Genomic DNA, 23,221 nt, shown 5'->3' with positions numbered 1-23,221 from the left:
TCTGTTATTGGTGCCTGGTTTTCCTTGGGGATAACTGCAATTGTGACTATTGAATCTCTTTTGTATTTTTTCTTTATATATCACTTTTCTATATTTCCTCTTTACTTTTTTTAAAAATTTCATTTTGTTCATTTCTTTTATCACTATTCTCTATCTTTTATTCTATTTTCCACAGCCTAGGCAGCTTTTGATGCTCTTTCCAATTTAATTTTTTTTTTTTGGTTTGATTTCATTTTGTATCTTTCCTTCTATTGTTGAAGGAAATAAGCCATGTGTAGTAAATGATATGACATAGCCAATATTTGATCACTTTTTGATGTACAAATATTTCATATAGTCCAACCTCATGAATGCTCTTTCTCTGAATTCAACAAGTTCATGTTTATTTCTTCGCTTTGTTCTATCATTTCTTCTCCCCGTGTTTTTACACTTCAGTTTTGTAATCTTGCTTCACAGAGATGATGGCTTCATTAATCATTTTTAATTTTTTGAGAAATGCTAATTTGCAACTTTTATTTGTTTCAAAGCAATACTTTTTTTTTTTTTTTTTTTTTTTTAGTAAGTATTGTCCATTACTTACCAACATTTGCTGCTCTCATTCTTGACGATCATTGTTTCCATGCTCTGATAATTTCTGCGGAATGACTAACTTCTAATCATTTGAATTCTTCTGGGGCAGCATCAGATCTCTGCAGGCAGAGTAGGAAGTGTGTGTGTGTGTGTGTGTGTGTGTGTGTGTGTGTGTGTTTGAAAGTGCTACAAACAGCTGCTTTTCAAAACCCAAAGTTTTCTCTGCTTCCACAGAGATAGTTTGCTCCCTGAAAATAAGCCTGGCATGGGAGAGTGTGTTTCTTGTATCTCTGAACCAACCACATGTGGAGGGGCTTCCATCACCAGAATAGTTTACCTGAGATCCTCACTTATTATTACAGATTTATAGGTATGTCTTGCAATTCAGCATGCATTCCTTACTTTCCACAAATGTTCCTCACTGGTGTTTCATGGCATTTGCCCCTACTGAGTTCTCTCATTATACTCAGTATACTCAGTATTTCTTTTTTTTTTTTTTTGAACTTTTTTTTTTTATTGGTTGTTCACAACATTACAAAGCTCTTGACATATCATATTTCATACATTAGATTGAAGTGGGTTATGAACTCCAAATTTTTGCCCCAAATGCAGATTGCAGAATCACATCGGTATTTCTTTTTTTAACTTCTGCCTTCTGCTTGAATAAAGCTGCTTTGACCAGGTTTGACACATACTTCAGAATGTGTATACTCTCTCCACTTTCCAGGGTGGGCGCAGTGTACAGAGATTAAGACCAGAAATTTCATAATGAAACTCCTTAGCTTTATGCCTGGCTCTCCATGATTTCTCTCTGTGACCTTATGCGGTTTACTTAATTCCTTGTGCTTTCATCAGAAAAATGGATATAACAGTTGTATCTACCATGTAGTGTGGGGGTCAAATGAGTTAGTGTGTATGAATTTCTAGAAATAGCACTTAGCATCCAGCAAGAATTATATACATGTTAGCTACTATGGTTCCTGTTTTTCCTGCCACAAATATAACTTGTTGGATGATAATTTTTTTTTCTTTGCTGCTTTTGGATGATTTCTATGAAGAAAGAGAAAATAGCATCTCCACACCAAGAGATGGATTCTTCTTCTCTTTTCTGCTGCTTATTTTCTTCCGTGTCTGTTGGTCCTTATGATCCATTCATACTAAGGATGAAGGATCTGATTGATGAAGGTGGTTGGCTCCTGTGGGTTTCCTCTGCCGTTTCTGGCCCTGCTCTGTTCCAGGACACCTCGTGGGCTTCCCTTAGGGGTATTGTGAACTGTGAAAGTCTAAACTCAAGCCATTTCTCTCAGAAATTTGAATCCATTCTCTGACCAATGCCAAAACAAGGAAGGCCCTATTCTCGGGCATCAGCTTCCACCCTGGGAACTCCAGGCCCTTCTAGGCAGATGGGCTTGATTTCTCTGAGAGTATTTCCTGTACTCCACCATTCAACCTGGAGATAAACGGGGTGTCGCTGCTGCTGGTGTGGGTGGAGGAGGCCAACAGTGCTGCCATTCACAGGCTGTTTGCCAGTCGGTGGGGCTAACTGCAGCTCTGTGCTGGTGGGGAGGGGTGTCCCCGAAGGAGGGGCTCCCCCCGCAGGCTCCCCTCCAGGGAGGAGGAGTAGGGCAAGGAGGTGCCTGGAGGAGCTTCTCCAAGCCAGGTAGTGCAGAAAGTGGGAGTGGGAGGAACATCACCACCAGACGGATAGTTCAGACCAGGGCCGGGAGGGAAGTCAGGGGCCAAAGCCAGGCAGCTGAGATCAGGCCTCAGCTGTGAGGCAAGACTGAGGAAGGCAAGAGGATAGGCCGGGGAGTCAGAAACCTGGACAGTGAGTGAGAAGTTGAAAGCCGTATGTGTGGCCATCAAGGTTTTACAAATGTCAGAAGCTCATTTTTTTTTTTTTTTTATTTTTAATGAGGAACTTACTCTAATCTGGGGAGGAGTCAGAGGCATATCCGAGAGCTAGACACAGCTGGTGAACTGTCTTGTCTCCTTGTTTGTCCGCTTATCTTCGCAGTGGGTAAGGTCATCTTGCTGTCCCCCTGGAAGTAATACTGGGTCCTAGAAAGTTCTTTCTCTTTTCAGTTTGAATGGGGAGATGGTTAAAGTCTAAGACATTCCAGATCGATGGACCCAGCACATTCTAACCTCGTGTTTAGGTCCTCCAGGTGGGACCTAAACACTGTAAGTGTCTAATGACATAAGAAATGGATCCCCAGCAAATTCTGGTGACGCTCCAGGTTTAATTCCAGCTGTTTGAAAATTCACGTAGAGCTTTATAGACAAAAATATCTTCCCCTAAGAGGTAAAGTCTGAGCACTGTGTATCTGTCTTGAATTGTTCACAACCAACCTGCATCCCAGTAATGCAATTGGATCAGTAAGATTAGTCCATCATCTGTTTTCATCATTGCTGGCATTTATAAGAAGGAAAATATAATAAAGCTAGGAAAGACATTTGAGATTTAAAAATCAGTCATTCTTTCTCCTGTGAGCACTTTTCCTCTTTCCTCCTATGAATTAGTAAGGTACAGGCATTGAACTTCCATTGTCTCCAAATGCTTCTTCTCTTGAATACTTTAAATATTCATAAACACAAAAACTTACATGAGACGGAATTGCTAAGGTTTAGATTTCTTCTCTTTTTTTCCTGGCATTTTCTAAATTATTGTATTGAACATAAGTTCCATGAAATGCCTTGGTAAAATAAAAGACTTTGTACAGACTTAGGGGTTTGGGAAGTCCTGCTTTATTTGTTTTTCTCTTTGAAATGTCTAAAATGCATCAATATATCAGACTCTGAGAAATTCTGTAATATAGAAGTTTGTTAAAGAGGAGTTTGCCAAGTGTGGACACGCTCTCTCCATCGTGTGCATATGCAGTACTTAGTATCCTGGGAATGGCACCTGGGTGAGACTTCTTACTCTACTGCCATGTCTCAAGCACCTTCTTGGATGATTCTGAGGACCACAGCTGGCTTCCGTGAGTCAGGATTCCTGGGTCCCCTGCCTCATTCTAAGAGAAGCACTTGTGATGCCCCTAAAGACAGCTAGCTCCAGAATATTCCATCCACTGAAAACTCCAACTAGTGGCTAGTTACCATGTCCTAATATTCCCTTCATTGATCTCCTTCTACCTCAGAGTTCTTAAGGAGGCTGACAATGTCCTTCGACACTTTCAGACCTCTTGGGAATAAAGTACCTCATCTTCTTCAGCAGAATCTTACTGCAGAATACTTTAACATTACTTGACAAGTCTCCCAAATCTTGCTTTCTAAAATATAATAAAAGAGGTGAACAAGCTGAGCATAGTGGTAATACCACTGTAATGCCAGTGGCTCGGGAGAATGAGGCAGAAGGATTGTGAGTTCAAAGCCAACCTCACCAACAGCAAGGTGCTAAGCAACTCAGTGAGACCCTGTCTCGAAATAAAATACAAAATAGGGCTGGGGATGTGGCTCAACGGCCGAGTACTCCTGAGTCAATACCCTGTACCAAAATAAATAAATAAATAAATAAATAAGAATTGAACAATACATAATTCTCTTCACATATCTACAGTTTATAACTTGTACTTCTCTTGTAGCACTTAACACATCTTGTATTTCATGTTTATCATCAAGGTATACATTCTTCTGACCTATTAAATGATCAATTATTTTAGAGCAGGAGCTGTACCTTTTTCATTCCCCACCACCGATAAAATTCCACACCTATTACGTAGAGGAGCTCCATAGGTGCTGAGGAAGCATCTTGCTAATATTTAACATTCCTATGAGAAAGATTTTGGGAGTTTTCTGTCTATTCAACTTGTGGGGAAACTGAGGCAAACTGGAAAGACTAGGTCATTTTTCCAAGATGAATGCTATGGCAGAGAAAAGATAAAAAGCAAAGTTCCTAGAGGAATCAGAGAACTGGGAAGAAGGTTTAAGAAATCAGTTGCTGCAAATTAGTAGGAAAATAAATTGCACAATGGAACCACTTGGCTTGTACTGCAGAAGCACAGGGGAGAGAGAGATTATCATTGATCAAGGACACCAAGGGGGATACACAGAGGGATAACTCCTAAGATGGGCTTTGAAGGATGAATAGGAGTTGATAAGGCAAACAAGAAGGGGAAAAAGATATTTTAAATCAAGGGAAGAGCACATAAAAATGCCCACCAAGCGGATAGGTTGGAAATTCCTTTATCTGGTTAAAGTGCTAAGACTATGTGGGAGGTGTAGCAAGGGTAGTGTTGGCCAGAGGAAAAAAGAAAAACATGGATTGGGACTAAACTTTGAATATTCAAGCAAAAAGAGTTTTTATATAATATTCTATGTTATGAGAGCTATTGAGGGTTTTAGAATCAGGATAAATGTTATAAAATATACTCATTGAAGGCAGAACATAATTTTCCTTTCTCATTATGTTTTCTCGCAGGTGATGCATGGCAAAAAGTAGATATTAAACATTAGAATTCATCAAATGAGTGTATTGTAGAGAGACATGTATCCTCAGAGCTGGTTTTTAAATTTGGAAACAGATTCTGGCTGGGTGCATGCTTCTCTCTTGAGACCATCAGAAACCCACTTTCCCCCGGTTAATTGTCCTCTGCACAATTTCCCAGATTTTTCTTATCCACCATTAATCACTCACTATAGATGCCCCTGCTACCCCCTTTTCACCCTCACCAGCCCCTCCACGGTGCCTACAAAAAAAGGTAAAAGGGAGGCTATGGCAAAGCCCGTCTGTCTCCTCCCTACTGATTCCAGCTCCTTCTCCTTTGCCTCTTGCACTCCATAGGCAGGAGCTGCCGACCTTCAGCAAGCTGAGCAAATTATTTTCTGCTAATGAGCTTAATTACCCAGCTCTCTATTTAAGATGCATGTAAAATTTTTGTAAAGGCCTTTGGAAACCCTTCACTACACAAGCAGGTGCTCATGGCCAAAAGGTAGAACTGCTCTGGCCCTGAGCAAGTCAGTGGCTACAACTTCCCGGGAAGGAGGCTGGTGCTCATCCGTCTCTTTCAAAGCTGGGGTTCGACTCGGTGTGCACAGCAGCAGGCAAGATAAAACATCATTCTTCCTCTTTACAGATGAGAAAACTGGGCCTTATGAGGCTGAAACACACCCTCTCCTGGGCTTGGCCTGGTTCCTTTCTGTCTATGATGCCTATTTGAAAGCTCCCACCTGATGGGAAACACGGAAGTACCTCAGGGATCTTCCTTAATCTGCCTCTGTATTATCATGAGAGGCTAACTCACGGGAAGATGCAAGTCACTGGGAGGCAATGATTGTTTTCTCCATTCTTCCATGAGGGAGACTGAGGCCCTGAGAACTGTGATCCCCATAATTGCAGAGAAACTGAACTTACAGCCAAGTCTGGTGGCACACACTGGTGATCTCAGCTAGTTGGAAGGTTGAGGCAGGAAGATCTCAAGTTTGAGGCCAGTTTTAGCAATTTATCAAGACCCGGTCTCAAAAATTTAAAAAGGGCTGGGAATATTGCTCAGGGGTAGGATAGAGTGCTCATCTCATGTATGAGGCTCTGGATTCCATCTCTAGTAGTACCGAGAAAGAAGTAAAGGAAACTGGAGTTCCAAAGGGTCCTTGTATGGCTACACACACACACACACACACACTCACACACACACACACCCCGTTTGCTGGCAACTATCTTCTCCAGTCTCAAAAGCAACTTAATCAAACTACTTTTCTTGAACACCTTGTACCCTCCAGCTCTGGTCTGGCATTGGAGAAGAGCTTCTCTGATTTGCGCTCACATGTGAGTCATCTGGAGAGTTGGTTAAAGGAGCTATGGTTTGGATGAGTGTCCCCCAGAGGCCATGTGTTAAAGAGTTGGTCACTTTGGTGCTACTGCAAGTTGGTGGAGGTTTTAGGAGATGGGGCTCAATAGGAGGAAGTTAGGTCATTGGGAACATGTCCTTGAAAGGGATATTGGGACCCTGAACTCCTCCTATCTCCCTCTTTGCAGATAGGAAGCAGTTTTCTATACCACACACTCCCATGATGATATTCTGCCTTGCCACAGACCCAAAACAATGGGGTCAATTGAGCATGGACTGAAACCTCTAATACTGTGAGCTAAAGTGAACCCTTTCCTCCTTATAAGTTGATGATCTCAAGTAGTTTGTCACAGTGACAGAAAGCTGACTAACAGAGCAGGAGGAGAGAAGTTGGGACTGAGAGGAGTCAGAAAAAAGGGAATGAGACTTTCTATAAAACTAGTTTACCAGATACATAGTAGGAGAAAAGGGCTGGCATATATATATATATATATATATATATATATATATATATATATATATTGGTTAAAATAAAAGATATTAAGGGAGATAATGTGAGAGGACTTGGAAAAAAAGTGAATAGAATCCTTGTACAAACAGAGGCTGCAGAGACATCCCTTTCTGTAGGCATTCACTTTTTTGCATGTCAAAAAGTACAGAGTACTCAGAATCCAGGCCTGACAGGAAGTCTGTTTCCTAACGTGTGTCTTAAGCATAAGATTTGGAGAGTATAAATCTATCAACAATTAATGTTGGTCATGTTGATGGCTGAGGGAACCCATAGTCAGACTACTTGCACAGGAAGTCAAAGTAAGATTGATTCTTTATCCTTGACCTCATCTTCCTGCCTACTAACATTTCGCAGTATGCCTATTATCCAATAAATATTTTTTAAATGTATATTTTCAGTTAGGAACAAAATGCACAAACATAGAAACACTGACCTGGGAATTATCAAGGCAGTCCTAGAAAATGCCATGAATTTCTAAAGGTTGAATTAAGAAGGAAGACCCAGCTATGGGGACTTCCATCAGGTCTGTCTGCAGGAGGATAATTTCTAGAACAGCCCAAAGTATTTTTATATTCAGGTCCCATATTTGCTAAAGCAAATCTGTGACCAAACACCCTTGGTCAGAGAGTCACAAAGACAGTTTGGGAAATAAATATCTATGGTTTTTATACCAAACCCTTTGGTGAGAAATCAAGAAGCACTAAGTAGAGAGCCAAATGGATTTCTTATAAGTAATGTTGGGTCTGTCTTTGAAGGCCCCATTTTTCTGCTCCCTGTCCCATCCTCCGTGGCTTTTGTATTTTTCCTCTCCTACGTCTCCACTTTTTCTCACTTCTGCTCACATCTCTCCAAAAACCCTTACACCTAAAGATTCATAAATCCATAGAAGAGCTGAGAACTACCCATGATTGAGAAGTCCCATACTATAGAGAGAAGAGTGAACTTAATGCTTGGGAAAAAGGCGGTGTGAAGGTTTGATGTTCACCATTTCAAAGAAGTAATATGGCAGCGAGAGAGATCTTATTTCCTAATATCTTGCTCAGGCTGGAACAAGTGGGCAGTAAGAAAGGAGCGTGCTACTCAAAGTCACCACCTTCCTTCCACTATATTGAACAATCTACACGGTCAGAGGCTACCAAGGAGCTGATTCCAGGAACAGAGCCAAAGCCAGTCAATTAAGAGAGGCTGGGGAGTGTTTAAAAGCTAGTAACACCATCTATCATTAGAATTGGAGCACTCAACAGAGGGTAGCCTGGAGGCTCATCACAAATTTTTCTTGACGTTAAAAAAATTGGCTTAAGGGAATTTTTTTTTTTTTAAAAAAAGAGTTCCAAGGCTTCTTAATTAGAATTCTAACACATATCTTGCAGTTTGATTACAACCAGAAAGAAGGAAGTAACTCAAATAAATTCATGTTTTCCATTGTCCAGCACAGTAATAAAGAATAACAACGTCAGAGAACTCGTTACAGGTAGAGAGAATTCAGAGATGGGTTCGCAGATACGGTGACTGCTCTGCTTAGACTTCAGACTTGTGTGTGGCCAGGGAGCAGAGGGAAGGTGACAGGTACTGAGGGTGAAGGTGAGTCTTAGGGAGGGAGGCAGATGCTAAAATTGGACTTGGTTTCCTGTGCTGCCTCTTCCTTTGGCAAGTCACTCCTCAGTGTGGTCCTCCTACCTCCAGATCAGCCCAGTCACTGCTGCCACACATCATGGCACCCCACAACCTTTGCTTACTCTCCCACACTGCATACCCAGAAAATTCTGATAAAGCTGGTGGGAGAGGACCCAGGAAAATATTCCTACTCCTTATAAATCTGTGCTCTCAGTATCTCTTGGAATTCCACTCGATTTCTTTCAGTTTTTCTTTGAATTCTTGCCAAAGCCAGGGTTCAGATGGGTCTAGAGTTTGCATGAAAGCTGGGTAGAAAGAGACAGCTCCCCTGCTTCACCAGGAGGCCACACAAGGGTCTGGACAAAAGACCTGTAGTTTAAAACAAAGCAATGGATCCTCGATCACATGCTTGGCTCATTTCCTCCAGGAATCTTGCGTGGGCACGGCTAACTGAGCGATCTTGCCATGTATTGAATATTCACTAGGATGTGACAATCCCATCCCATTCCATCCCCAAATCCTCTTCTTGATATTGATTTCTTCCATTTTCTGGGGTTGTAATGCCTAACCCAAACTCCTACCCCACTCTCAGTCCCAATATCGCAATGTTATAATGCAATTAAGAGTCCCAATATTATAAGCACAGGACACTCAACCCCCAGCCTCTCTTCTCCTCCACCTCGGCTCTCAGATTCTTCATCCCTCTCTGAATTGTAATAGCCTACAGTTGAGGATATATATATATATATACCTACAGTTTAGGATAGCAATGACTAGATCCTGCCTTGGGTGTGTTTGTATTTCTGTCTGTTTCAAGTTTGTAAGTCTTATTCCTACTAGACTACAGGTTTCCCCCAAGGGACTGAGCTCAACTGCATTTCCTGTTGCCTCCCAATCCTGCACAGAGAAAGTCTCAAGAGCACTGCTGACGTCCACCTGACTGGCAAATGCAATGGCTTTCATCTCTCTTCTTCAGCGGATGAGACGCAGAGTGAGCAAGGGACACTGTCTGTGCAACCCGCATCCCAACGTGAATCTTGAAGCAGTCATGGAAGGCGTCTGCCCTGTTGGCAGGGGAAGAGTAGATACTAGAAGGCAAGACCTGGGACTCTGTCATTTGTATTCAAAGGAAGAGAAGAGCTGGATCTGAAAACTTTCTAGTCCTTGGGCCACTGGGGAATTTACTCAGCTTATAAGGGGGTACTCTTTGTTTTCAAAGGATGGGCTATTAAAGAATTAATAGCCAATGAAATCCAGACTCAGTTCTGCTACAGAAATCTTCCTCAATAATTGTCTGAGTTTGCCAGAGCTCTCAGAGAATGGGTGACTTACCCAGAAATTTACAGTCTCACAGTTCTGGAGGCTAGCATCTGAGAGATCAGCGGGTCAGGAGGGGCCGTCTCTTCTGAGGTCTCTCTCTTTGGCTTGCTGAGGCTCACCTTCTTGCTGCGTCTTCCCAGAGTCTTCCTGCTGTCTGTAGGTATCCTGATATCTTTTAAGAGGACCATTATATCATATTTGTACTCATATAATTTCATTTTACCTGAATTATGCCTTTATTAGGTCCAGTTTCCAAATATAGTCACATTCTGAGTTATTGAGGATTAGGACCTCAACATGTGAATGGGAGGATATAACTCATCTTATAATAGTAACTTTGGGTAACAACAGATTTGATTCAATGGAATTTATTCAATTCATTCAACAAGCTGTTTTGAACATCTACACTGAACCAGACCTTGGGCAGATGCTAGGGATACGACAGGGAACAAGTTCACACCTCCGTGGCCTGAATATCCTGCTTCAGAGGGACAGACAGTAAACTGAATCAGTAAGAAAAAAATATATGGCATGCTGAATAGCCATAAAGACTTTGGAGGGAATTAAAGCAGGGCAGAAGGAGTGTCATTCAACCTACCCCTTACCTTCAGGGGTTGGACTCCAGGTAGGACTGAGAGCAAATCACCCAGAGAGGGGGTGCACTGAGGAATAGCAGTGGGAAACACAAGACTAGAAATACTGGCTTTGTGAGTTTCTTAACTCTGCTTTCTCCTTCCCATCCTGGTCATTGATCTCACCCAGGGTCACAATGGGCTCTGTGAGTTAAGCCAAAGCTGATTCATTGCCAACAAAGGCCACTGGTGGACAAACAGTCCAAGATGTCCACCCTGCGATGTGGGAGTTTGAGAGCACAGTCACCCCTGTGGACAAAAACCTGACACTTCCATTAATCTCATCACTAACAAGTGCTTGACATTGATTGATGGCTGATTATGTGCTAAGTACTACACCCGATTCTATTCTTCTTCCCAACAGTCCAAAAATCACTGTTCTTTTCTATATTTACAGATAAGGAAATTGAGGCTCAGAGAGAATATTCAACTTGCCCCAAATCCACCTGATGATAAGAGTCGTAGCCATACTTAGCACCATCCTGAGCTGTCTAGGAAAGGGTAGGTCACTATTATTGCTAGAGTTGGAAGTTGTTTCCATTGGCTTTCTAACACTTTTGTCCTCAGTTAAAGCTGCCAGCTTAACATCTTACCAAAGGACCAATAAATCTTATTTCCAATAAGTGACTGCCAACATTAAAACATGCAAAATTTTTCGACATGAATTTTCCCAACAATTGTAACTCATTACTTCAATACGAGGCATGAACTACTACAGTCTGTCCACGGTGATGAGGAAAACACTGGGCATGAGCCCAGCAACACATTCTCTGACAGCAGCATGAAATATTTTATAACAGTTTCCAGAAAGTTTCCGCTGGCTGTCCCAATTACAATTAAGTCTTCTTTAGGGCATCTGTTGGCAGGGAGCATTAACACATCCATTCTCTTGGTGCTCTCGGGGTCTCTTGACAGCCAGCAAAAGCCCTTTTTAAAAGACATTTGCTTTCTCAAAGGCATCTGTGGCTTGAATGTGTTCTCCCAAAAGGATGTGCTGGGAACTTAATTTCTAGTGCAACATTATTGAGAGCTGGAGCTTAATGGGAGGTGTTTAGGTTGTGAGGTCTCTGTTCTCATGTGAGTGATTATTAATGATTACAAAAGGTCTTGAAGCTGCTCGTTGGATCTCTTGCTCTCTTTGCCCTTCTACCACAGAATGGTACAGCAAGAAGGACCTTATCAGATATCGCTCCTTGATCTTGGATTTCGCAGCCTCTAGAATCATAAACCAAAAAAAAATTTTGTTCTTATAAATTACCCACTCTATGATATTCTATTACAGTAGCATCAAATGGACCAAGATACAGGCATTCTTGGTTTTTTCAAAATTTGGTCAGTGTCTTGGGGATGTGGCTTCCCTCTTGCCTTCCTCCTGTGGGTACTGCTTTAGCACAGAAATCCAGAGCTTTCTACTCTTCTGTCTCAAAGTAAATCCTTGCTTTGGGATCATATCTTCTTTTGCTTATAATTTTTGCTTAGTGTGGTGACCGAAGTTTAGACAAAAATATAATATGGGTAGACAACTTTGCTTATCAGAGATTGAACATATTTCATATGCTTTTAGTTATGTGGTTTCTGCTATAGTTTGGATCTTAAGTACCTCACAAAGACTCATGTGCTAAGTGAAGACTTGGTACTCAGGTTGGTGCTATTGGGAGGTGGTAGAACCTCTAAGAGGTGAGGCTTAGTGAGGGGTCTTCATGTCCCAGTGACATGACTTTGAGAAGGCTATTGGGACAGTAGTATTTTTCCTCTCTCTTTCACTTCTTGGCCATGGGGTGATGAGCTCTGCCCTTTTGTAGACTCTCTGCCATGATGTACTGCCTTGCTTCAGGGCCAAAAGCAATGAGGCCAATTAATGATAAGACTGAAACCATGATTCAAATTATAAGTTGATTATCTCAGGTATTTTATCACAGTAACAGAGAGCTGATTAACACAGTTTCCATGTCTAAGGGTTTTTAGTTCATAGCCTGTTCACATTTTTCTTTTTTTTTTTTTTTAAATCTTTTTCTTACTTGTTTTAAAGAGCACTTTATACACATTCTGAAGATTAATCCCTTGATCACTGCATGCTGGAAAATATATTTTCTCAATTTGTGACTCATTCTTTTACTTAATTCAATAAAAGTTTGAATTTTAAATTTGAATTTAAATGTACCCATTTTTCTTCCATGGTATAATTTTCAAAATGCAGGTGGCACAAATAAAAATAATAAAGAGGAATCTGCCTTTGGATCATGTGATTATGTTCCTTTAAGCATGGGATTTCTCCTGATGAGGGTCTTGACCTAGAGAAGCTGAGCATATTTCGGATTCTGGAATCTATCTAGGGCTTACTTTCATAGAAGCTTCTTGCTTTCTATTCTTGTTCAGCTATGCAAATAGAATTTCAATTGCCTAAACATCTAAGAATACTAAAATCCTTTCTATCATATCCCTATCCACGATGCTCTGGAATCTCTGTGTCTATATCTGTTTATCTACCTGTGTTGGCTATGGAGTTGGCATTGTATTCTTGGAATTGGTATTTTTCTATTTATGGCTTATATGGAACAATATTAAAATTAATGTAGGTTTTTATAACATATAGAAATGATTCCATAAGAGGCAACCCTGGTCCAGTTGCACAGAATGCTGGAATGTTAGCCTAGGCCAGGTTATGATGTGGTGAATATGAGCCCAGTGGCTTAACACCCGAGGTATTTCCTGCTTCCAGCAGGTGCCCAAGGCAAACCAAATGCTTTTGATCTTAAGCTCCAGAATCTAAACCTGAGGTTTGCTAAATCACCGGGCAAGTGAAGAGACAGCTGAAAAATTGCCCTGGCTCTTCTCTGGTTGGACCTAGAAGTAACACTTCTGCTCTCTCACTTCCTCCCCAGCTCATTGGTCAGACTCTGACCCCAACTGCAAGGGAATGTGAGAGAGCAGACTATTTGGTAAGCTCCACCGGAGGCCAGACTGAGATTAAAGCACCACCCTCAAAATTTGCACCTAACCAATTGAGAATTATCTGTAGCCAGAGCTGATATTTTGAGTCTCTCTTAAAACTTCCAGGTCAGAATACTTGGCATGCAAATACAGTTGGCCCTCTGTTCCTGTGGGTGCTGCATTCACAGATTCAACCAACCACTGATCAAAACTATTTGAAAATAATGCATCTGTACTGAACGTATTTTTTTCTTGTCATTATTCCCTCAACAATAAATTATAACAACTATTTACATAGCATCTACATTATATTAGGTATTAGAAGTATACAGGAGGAGGTACAGAGGTTAGATGCATTATTTTTTAGAAGAGACTTGAGCATCCACTGATTTTGGAATCCACAGGTTCCTGGAACCAATACTCTAAAGACACAGAGGAATGACTAGTAATACGACTTCTGAGTTGCGATGGGGAAGAAGTGAAACATGGACTAGTTATCAAAGACAAGGGAGAGGAAAGCATTAGACACCAGGTTCAGCCTAGACATGGGGCTTCCCATTTGCAGGTGACAGAGCATAAACACAAAGTAAAGTGAAAGCAAGACAATAGGAGCTATCCCAAGAAGTTTCAGATAAATCATAAGAGATGTCTCCTGTGTGAGCTGGAAACACGGAGTTCGAGGTCTTGGAGGGAACTGGCTGCTGAGAAACCGTGAGGGTGATTACTGATAGGCTGGGGAGGGAGGTAGTGCCACCGACGTGTCAGGGTGAGTTCACAAGACAGGGGCAGGGGCCAGGCCCAAAAGATGTGTGCATTGCCTAGAGGACAAAGGCCTATGAAAGAAAATTAAAAGAGACTATCCAGTCCCCTATGTCTTCAAGCAGCCTGCAAAAAGCTATCATGAAGCTGGTATTTAGGATCAAAAAAAAAAAAAAAAAAAAGAAAGAAAAAAGAAAAGAAACCACTGGTGATTTTCAGCCAAGAAAGTTGTAGGGAGGAAGGGGAAAGTTAGCCATGGTGAGCGGAAGTGTGGAGAGGAGCAGTAATTGTTTTCCAACTGCTGGTGATAAATGCGTATGTATCTAAAAGGTAAGCCTGACCTTCAGGCAATGCGTGTATCAGACTCCGGAGAGTAGAGACAAAGGGAAGAAAGTCACCAGGGAGAAGGAGTTTGAATGGAGTGGCTGTGTGCAAATGGGAGACACTGTGGGCCCCAGGAGATAACAGAGGGACAAGGGGAACAGGAGAGTGAAGCAGAGATAAGCTCTGCACAGAGGAGAGGAAAAGAACAGGAGGGAGAGGCAAACCTCCTAAAGAAGTCTTTCGCAGAGGCCAAGAGTCTGGGGAGGAGGGAATTATCTGAGGGGACCCGGGTTATTTGGGGAGTGTTATGACTCCAAATTTGTGAAAAATGCAGTGTTGGTGCGAGTCATCTGAGTCCCAGGCTCTGCTGTTACTACAAGCAGTGATCATTCATTGTGACCTTTCTAAGTGTCCAAGCCTGAGGTCTAAGTATCTGTGTCGCTGAGCTTCCGAAACCAAGAGGAATATCAAATGGTAAATGAGAGCTGGTTCAGAGGGCGCCAGGTTCTTTCTCCACAACCTCACACGTGATGCCTTGAACTTTCAAGCCACCCTGATGGGCTATGGCACTTTTGCCTTTCAGGGCCTCCGTTTATTCATCTATACACTGGGGTGATAAGCAGACCCACTGCACAGGCTTCTAAAAGGGAAAAGGGAGGCAAGTGCCATCCATTTGCAGGCCGGGCTCTTGGGGAAAGAATGCCAAGCTCAGGAAGGAACAAGGGGCAGAGGACCTGAGAGACAGGTGGGAAGAAAGGGGAGAGGAGATTCTGAGTCCTGCCAGCTGAATCCAGATGTGTCACTCCTCTGCCCTGTTCCTTTTCTGTAGCAGCCTGATCCCTTCGGTGGGACTTATGGAAACAGAGGCACCGTGAAGTAACAGGACTGGTACAAAAATATCCAGGCGGAACTCAAATTTGGATTTCCTGATCCTTCAGTGTCTGAGAGGGTTTGTACCCGTGGACCCTGTTGAGTCACAGGGCAGAGTAAGCACATTCTACTTACTTCAGGCCAAGGTCAGTACAAAGCATGAGCAGATCAGTAAATATGCCCAGGAGAGCGGAGTGAGAGGTAAAAGTTTAAGACAACAGTTAGGTTTCCACAGTGGCAAACAGTTCGATGCCAGAGGTCCTGGAACCTGTAGTGTTTTCCCAGATTTCCCCAGAAGTCAGGAAAGATTTAGCATAACCATACACTTTTCCAGAAGGGAACAGGCCACCTCTTCCCCATGTATCTTCCAGAGTCCAGGGTTTGAAATCTTGCAGGATTACCCACAGGACGAGCATCTCTAACAAGCATCTGATACAAAAATAACTTCCTAGAACTTAAATTGGCCTAGATTCTCTTATTAGCCATTGTTTTTGCTAAATTAAATGACTGGGCAGAGGAAAAACTTCCTGGAAAATTAGTCTATTCATAGAATTTTTCAAACCGAAAGAGACATAGGAGACAGTAAGGGGCCAGGCAGTGATTCCTTTCTTCCAAACCCTCTGAGCCCAAGCTCTGCAGCAGAACGCAGGCCACCCAGGATCCGGGGTGGCGGTTAAGCATCACATTTGGTGCTACAGGTTTCTCCTGCCTCACTCTGGTCTTAAAGTTTCTATGCTTGTTAGAGAGAGAGATGCGGAAAATGAACCCCTCCTTCTTCCACAGGTGAAAATGTGAGATACTACTGGCTCTGAGGTAGCCAAATTCCTTAGTATGTGTGCAGAGTGTTTAACCCAGCACTTCCATGTCTAGAAATACCTAAGGAAACTAACCTAAGGAAATGATCGGATATGGCACAAAGATGAATGAATAAGAACGTTCAAGAGAATCTCATTTGCAATGATAACCCACTGGAAATAACCTAACATGTTCCACAGTCATAATTGATGAACTAAATCATGATAGAGGAATAGATATATTTTCATAGTGGAATATATATGTTTAACATATTTATATATACTTACATGACACAATGTTTATACTGGGAGAAAGACAAGTGATGACACAATTTCTGGAATACAGAGGCATGTTTATGAACATGTGCCAACAAAAAAAGTTTGTAACAATTACCAGCAACATGTCAGTTCTAGTCATTTTATGGAGATAGAGGGTATGATGTGATTTTTTTCTCAATCTTTGATTTTTCTATAATGAATCCTATTTTAAAAATAGGGTTTTAAAAGAAAAAAACAATACATGTAAAAAGTAAATGTACCTTGGTGGATATTGTTGAGGTTTCTCTTCTCAGATCAAGGTAGTACCGTTTTCTGAGCTACCTCTGATGGGGAAAAGGTGAGGCCAATATTTCCCCCATTTATTAATTTTGCTTTTGCAGGTTGCAGTGAATACAAGCATAGATTTGAAGAGGAAAAAATATGCAAGGATTTAATCTGTGGAGTGTGTGTGTGTGTGTGTGTGTGTGTGTGTGTGTGTGAGAGAGAGAGAGAGAGAGAGAGAGAGAGAGAGAGAGAGAGAGAGAGGGAGGGAGGAAGGGCTAATCTCTTTGCCTTGTTTGATCAGTGACATTACAACTGATTGATGTCCTACCCTAAAATTTTATACTAGGGACTCTTTTCAAGGTAGACAATAGCTTAACCCCCACCCCCAGGTCCTCATCCAGAACCTGAACGTAGGAAGAGCTCAATACATGCTTGACATGAGGATTTATTTTTGAGCCTCAAATTTATAATACCTACTGGCCACACATCACCTTCTCTTCCATCTGGACCCCATGTGGCCCTGTGGGTCAATGGTACGGTGAGGATAATGGGAGAAATAGATAAAGTATAAAGAAGTAAGACTGACCTGGGTCCAAATACTGCTTCTGCCACCTAGAAGCAACTTGACCTCAATTCCCTTTACTACAATAGGCATTATTATTATTATTATTATTATTATTATTTCTCTCCAATCCCCTTTCCTGACCCTCAGCCCTTAGTAACCACTATTCTACTTTCTACTATTAGTTTGTCTGTTTTACACAACCTATCTAAGTGAGGTTGAAAGTATTTGGGTAGTTAGTTTATTTAACTTAACACAGTGGTCTCTGGGTTTCTCATAGTGATCCCAAATAATAGAAATCCCTACATTTTCAAGGCTGAATAGTATTCCATTGTGTATATATACCATATTTTGTCTGTTTATCAGTTGATGAATACTTAGATTGATTAGTCACTTGGTTAGTGGGAATAGTGCTGCAACACACATGGGAGTGCAAATGTCCCCTTGACATATTGATTTCATTTCCTTTGGTTGTAGGAATAACTGGCTTATATGATATATATGATTATATGATATATATGATTATATGAATAACCCAGGAATAACTGGACCATATGATAGTCCTGTTTGTTAATTTTTTAAAGGAATATCCACACTGTTTTTCACAATAGCTGTATTAATTTAAGTGATAATAACCATGTTGACCTTGCAAAATTATTAAAAGGATGGAGATTAGACAGTTTCTTTTAAATCCCTTTTCATGGACTTCACCTTAAAGTTTAGCCTTTGCAAAGTATTTAGCCATTGACCAATGATAGAATCCGTCCACTGAAGCCACTGTGTAATTCACGGTTCAAGTAGCCTTTCTCTAAAATAATAACAGCAGCATCTAAGGCTTCTCTCTGAGTGTACTTACTCCTGACTTTCACTGAGGATATGGAAAGAAATTGTGTTTAGCAAGAATTGGTGGATTATTAAGTAGCCTTATCTCAGTTCAGCATCTCTCTGTAAATAAGCCAAGGCTCACAGCAACCCTGTGCAAATGCTGGAAATGTCCGAGGCCTTAAAATAGCAAACTGCTTTGAAGAAACCCATCTTCCTAATGGAAAAAAAAAATCACACAAGAAGAATGACTGTCAGTTATTTTTATGTAGCTCAGGCTTCAGCATGTGATAAAAGTGATCAAGTCTACAGTCCTTTCTGGAAACCAGCCGGGTGCACCATTTTCAAGGAGACTGAAGAGTAAGGAAGGAATCAACCAGATGACCACAGCCCTCAGCCTTTTCTTAGGGAGGCTCTGTGCCTAAGCTTCTCGCCCAGTTGTCCCCAGCCCCTGCACCATGAAATGGACTCGGTAGTTACGATATTGCAAAAAAGAATGGGTGGCCAGGATCTCTGATTACTTCATATATTTAGATTGACAGAGGGTATTCACAAATCTATTCGTTTTTCGAAGTCAATAATCAATACTGGACCCCTGGAGATTCTTCGTCCTTGCACCCTGGCATTGGCACAACAAAGGTCTCGATGGGAAAACGGTCACTTTCTTACTGCCTGTGGCACTGGCTGCCCTGTAATTGAGAAGTCAAGTGAGTGCTTGTGGTAAAGTTGAGTCTCTGTGCACGCTTTCCCCAGGAGAACTCTTCCCTGATTCTCTCCAACTGGAAACAGATCCGAGTTGCTGGCAGAGTTGCACCCAAGCTCCGAGTATCCAGGGCAGCTCCTGATAATATATGCTAATCTGGGACCAAGTCACTTGCCTGGAGGTGTTCAGTCTAAGGTATAGGGTGGCAGATGTTGCTGCTGCCACAGGTAGGCGTAGCAAGCTCCGGTGCTGGCCTTGTTCTAGTTCTCTAAGTTCTAAAATAGATAATCACAACAAGATGGGGGTCAGGCCAGTCAAACAAAGGAACTCGGAGGTTGGCCTGCAATGTGAAAACTGTCAATTATCCTATTTTATGTCCTACCTACATTTCTAGTAGCAGGATCCTCATTTCCATTAGACCAATTTGGTACAATACTCATCCTTTTACCATCTTATCTGAACAAGAGAAATGAGTGCCAATGAAGGGGGAGGAGGCAAGGGAGGGAGGCAAGAATAAAAAGGAAGGGGAAAGAGAATCATTTCGTAGAGTGATTTTTAAATGCTGACATTACAACCTATTAAAAGTGAGCATAACACGAAGATGAAAAGCTACTCACTGCTGCCCGAGCAGGAGGGATTCTAGTCAGAAGTGACCTGTTTTTGTTTTTGGTGTTTTTTTTTTTTAAGTCTTGGATTTCTTATTTCGAGAATCTTCCTTTGTGAAGCAGGAAGTCACAGATTCTGTGTAATTTCTCCGTGGAGTACTGAGCAGGGTTGGAGAGAGATGGCTCAGAGTGCAGAGAATCAGGGCCAGAGGGTGACCACAAGGTCACTGACGGTGCCACTATCTCAGTCGCAGTAGCAGGAGAAGACCTCATCACACACAGCCGGGTGTTAACCCTTTCCTGAATGAGCTAACCCTCTTGGGTCTCCCGCGTTTGAAACACTCTCGGGTGTTTGAAACCACCTTGGGAACGTTTTCTGTGGCTGCATAGCAAGTTACAACCCACTTAGCCGCCCCCCCAAATTGCATATTTATTATCTATTTTCATGGGTGATGTTTTAGTCAGGTTTACAGGGTTGATACCAAAACATCAGACATAAACAATTTGGAGGAAGAACAGTTTAGTTTTCGATCATGGTTTCAGAGAATTCAGAGATCAGTCAACTTCCTTGCTTTGTACCTGAGTTCAGGTTTAGGACAACATGGTGGAGGGGCGTGGTGGAGGAAAGCTGCTCAGCTCCTGGCAGCTGGGATGCAGAGAGGGGAGGAGGAAGGAGTAGTGCAGAAGGTAAATCCCAGGCTGTGTCCCCAGTGACCTGCTTCCCCCAGTGAAGTCCCAGCCTCCCAGTGGTCCATCCGGCTATGAATGGTTGAATCCATCTGATGAAGTCAGAGCCCTCCCAATCCCATCATGCCTAAAAGTCCCACCTCTGAGCCTTGTTGCACTGGGGACCATGCTTTCAACATGAGACTCTGGGAGACATTCCAGATCCAAGTCATAACAGATGAGAAATCTGGGCACAACTTGACTGGGTCCTCTGGTCAGGGCTATCTTAACGGATCTTAGACCATTTTCTGTTGCTATCACTGAACACCACAGACTGAGTGAAGGGGGAGGGTGGCTCGCAGTTCTGAAGGCTGGAAAGTTCAATATCAGGCAGCTGCATCTGGTGAAGCCTTTCTTGCTGGTGGGGACTCTGCAGAGTCTCAAGGTAGTCCGGTGTCTCACATGATGAAGTGGAACATCTTAGCTTACTTAGGTCTCTCTCCCTCTACTTTTGAAGTCACAGTCCTGCAGGATTAGGGCCCAACCCCTTCTGACCTCATTTAATTTCAATGACCTCCCAGAGGCCCCACTTCCAAATACCACAGTCAGATTAGGTTTTTACCCTCTTAATACCTTACCAGGGGGAGTAAGTTTCAAGATGATTTGGGGTGGGGGGTCTTCGAACTATAACATAAGTTTTTAACCAGGTTGTGTTCTCATCTGAAGGCTCCACTGGGGAGGAGTTTGTCTCCCAGCCCATTGGGTGGCTGGCAGAAGTCATTTCCCTGAGACTGTATGAGCGAGAGCCCTCCTTTTGAGGGGGCAAGTTTCTTGCCCTGTGGACCTTTCTTCAGCTGCTCACCTCATCAAGCCTGAAGCAGAACTCTAGCTCTAATATCGAATATGGAGCCTTCTTGAATGGAGTCACGAGAGTGATAGCCATCACTGTTGCCCTTTCTCTTGGACAGAGGGAATCCACAGGCCCACTTTTAAAGAGAGAGGTTTACATAAAGGTATGAACACCCACAGGTGAGGCTTACTGGGATCACTCTGATTACTGTGACCTTGTTGGAATTCTCTCCTAAATCTCCAATCTGAATCTGTACTCTGTGACCTTCAGTAGGGTGACCGACTATCCCAGTTTGCGCAGGATGGTCCTGGCTTTAGCACTGAAAGACTAGCATTCCAGGTACCTCCTCAGTTGCAGGTAAACCCCATGACCATTGGCTACCCTGAGCAGATTACCAATCTTCTATTTCTCTCTGGCCAATATTAGGGATAAAAGGGAAACATTTCATCCAGAGGTGGCCAGACTGCTCTCCAGGGAGCCCTTGGAGGCCACTAACTTGAAGGAGATGGTGAGGTGATCAGGTGGCTCTTCAGCTCCCTCCCATTATCCTGTCACCAAGCAAATCATCTCCCAGCTGGCTCAGACACACTGGATTCTGTACAATTCATTGTGTGATATATGGTCTCCATGGCCAAAGGTTGATGCCTTAGCAATCTGATTTCACATATGAAAAGCCAAGATCTACAAAGAAGTTAGCGAAGCCAGCCAGAGCTCTACTATGCCACCTCCAGAAGAGCTGAGCATTCTCTGGCCAACCAACTCTGGACTTGGTGCTGGGGCAGACAGGAGAGTTTGAGGGTTTGCTGGTTGTTTGGTTTTGTTTTTAAAGAAAAGACTAAATCCTACCTGTAGAGGGTTTATAATCATATGGGGAAAGATCTAGGCTAGGTCTAAGACATACCTGGCAGATGACTGGTTACTAAGGAGTCAAAATGGTGATTTCAGCTACCTGGACATAGGTAGATTTATCTTAGAGTTAGTTACATGCTATTTCAATCAAAACAAGAAGGAGATGGATGTGAAATTTCCAAGGTTGGATACACAGCTTTTGTCCATGACAGGCACTAACTAGTTTTTTCAACATAAAAGCAAGCTAGTGTTTAATAACCTACCAGAGACAGAGTTCATAAGCACTGGGAGGGGGTAAACTGGTGAAAACACAAGGAAAGGTGAATGTAGACAAGGAGAGTGGTGGTTCAGACTGTGTTAGGGAGGGGCGGGGGTCCAGTTTACTAATTGGCACAGCTCTGCCTGCTGTAGCCAGCCATCCCCTGTAAACCAATCAGACCAAGTAACAACTTCATACCTACAGGCAAGAAAAAAGTTCAGGGCAATCACTTATTCCCCCCACCTGGCTAACCAGGTAGACTTCTGTCATTTGACACCATTACGGTTTAGGGTAGCTGATAAATAGGCCTCACATCTTGGAATGCTAATCTCAGAGCAGTTTGATTTGCTTAAGCACCATTTCCTCATTAACCCCAAACTGAGCCTGAGGTGTTGGTGGACATAATGTCTCTCTGAAGGTATGAAGCTATTTATCCAAGGTTACTTGGTAGAAGAGCTTTGCCATTGGGTATAACTTCCCCATGGTCCTAGACACTGTGGTTGGTCTTAAGAACCACCACACTAGTCAGAACAGTTCTGGAATCTTAGCTATCAAAATATATTCAGTTACCCATGACTTCAGATAGCCTACTTTATAGTTGGAGGTTCACTGCTAGGTTATATGGCATCTTTTCAGGGCTGTGAAAACCTCTAAGTGGGAACTTTTCTCAGAAGAAGAAGATGCACATTCTGCATGAGCTCTCATTAAAATGTGCAACAGGTATAAGCCGATGTGAATAAAAGAAGTGAAAAGGAGAAAGAGAACCAGATAAAGAGTTTTGGACAATAGTTTTTGGAATAGCTCTTGGAAGAGAGATGTAGGAGTGCAACTGATAAAGCCAAATACAGGAAGCCACCACCCAGAGGATGAGCTGGGAAGGAGGAGGCAATAGATTGTATGAATCCCAGAGATAGGAGGCTTGAGGGAGCCTGTGTCTTACCAGCAGAAACTATTTTGCAGAGAAGAGAAAATTTAAAATGCATTTTAAAAATATGTTCTGAAATAATGGAAAATACGTTGCCCCTAAAATTAATGAGAAAAAGATAATACATATGAACAGAGAGGAAGAAAAAGATCTCGGGATTTAAAATTATGACGGCTAAAATGAAAATCTCTACAGTAACCTCCATAGATAAAGTTGGAGAAATGTCTCAGAACAGATTTTTTTTTTATTAGAAGAAACACAAGAAAATATAAGATATCGAGTATTAATTTCAAGAGACCCCACCATCGGACTAATTAATATTGAGT

The sequence above is a fragment of the Urocitellus parryii genome, chromosome 9, assembly GCF_045843805.1.
Source record: "Urocitellus parryii isolate mUroPar1 chromosome 9, mUroPar1.hap1, whole genome shotgun sequence".
Taxonomy (NCBI): Eukaryota; Metazoa; Chordata; class Mammalia; order Rodentia; family Sciuridae; genus Urocitellus; species Urocitellus parryii.
Note: the sequence above shows the minus strand (reverse complement) of the source record.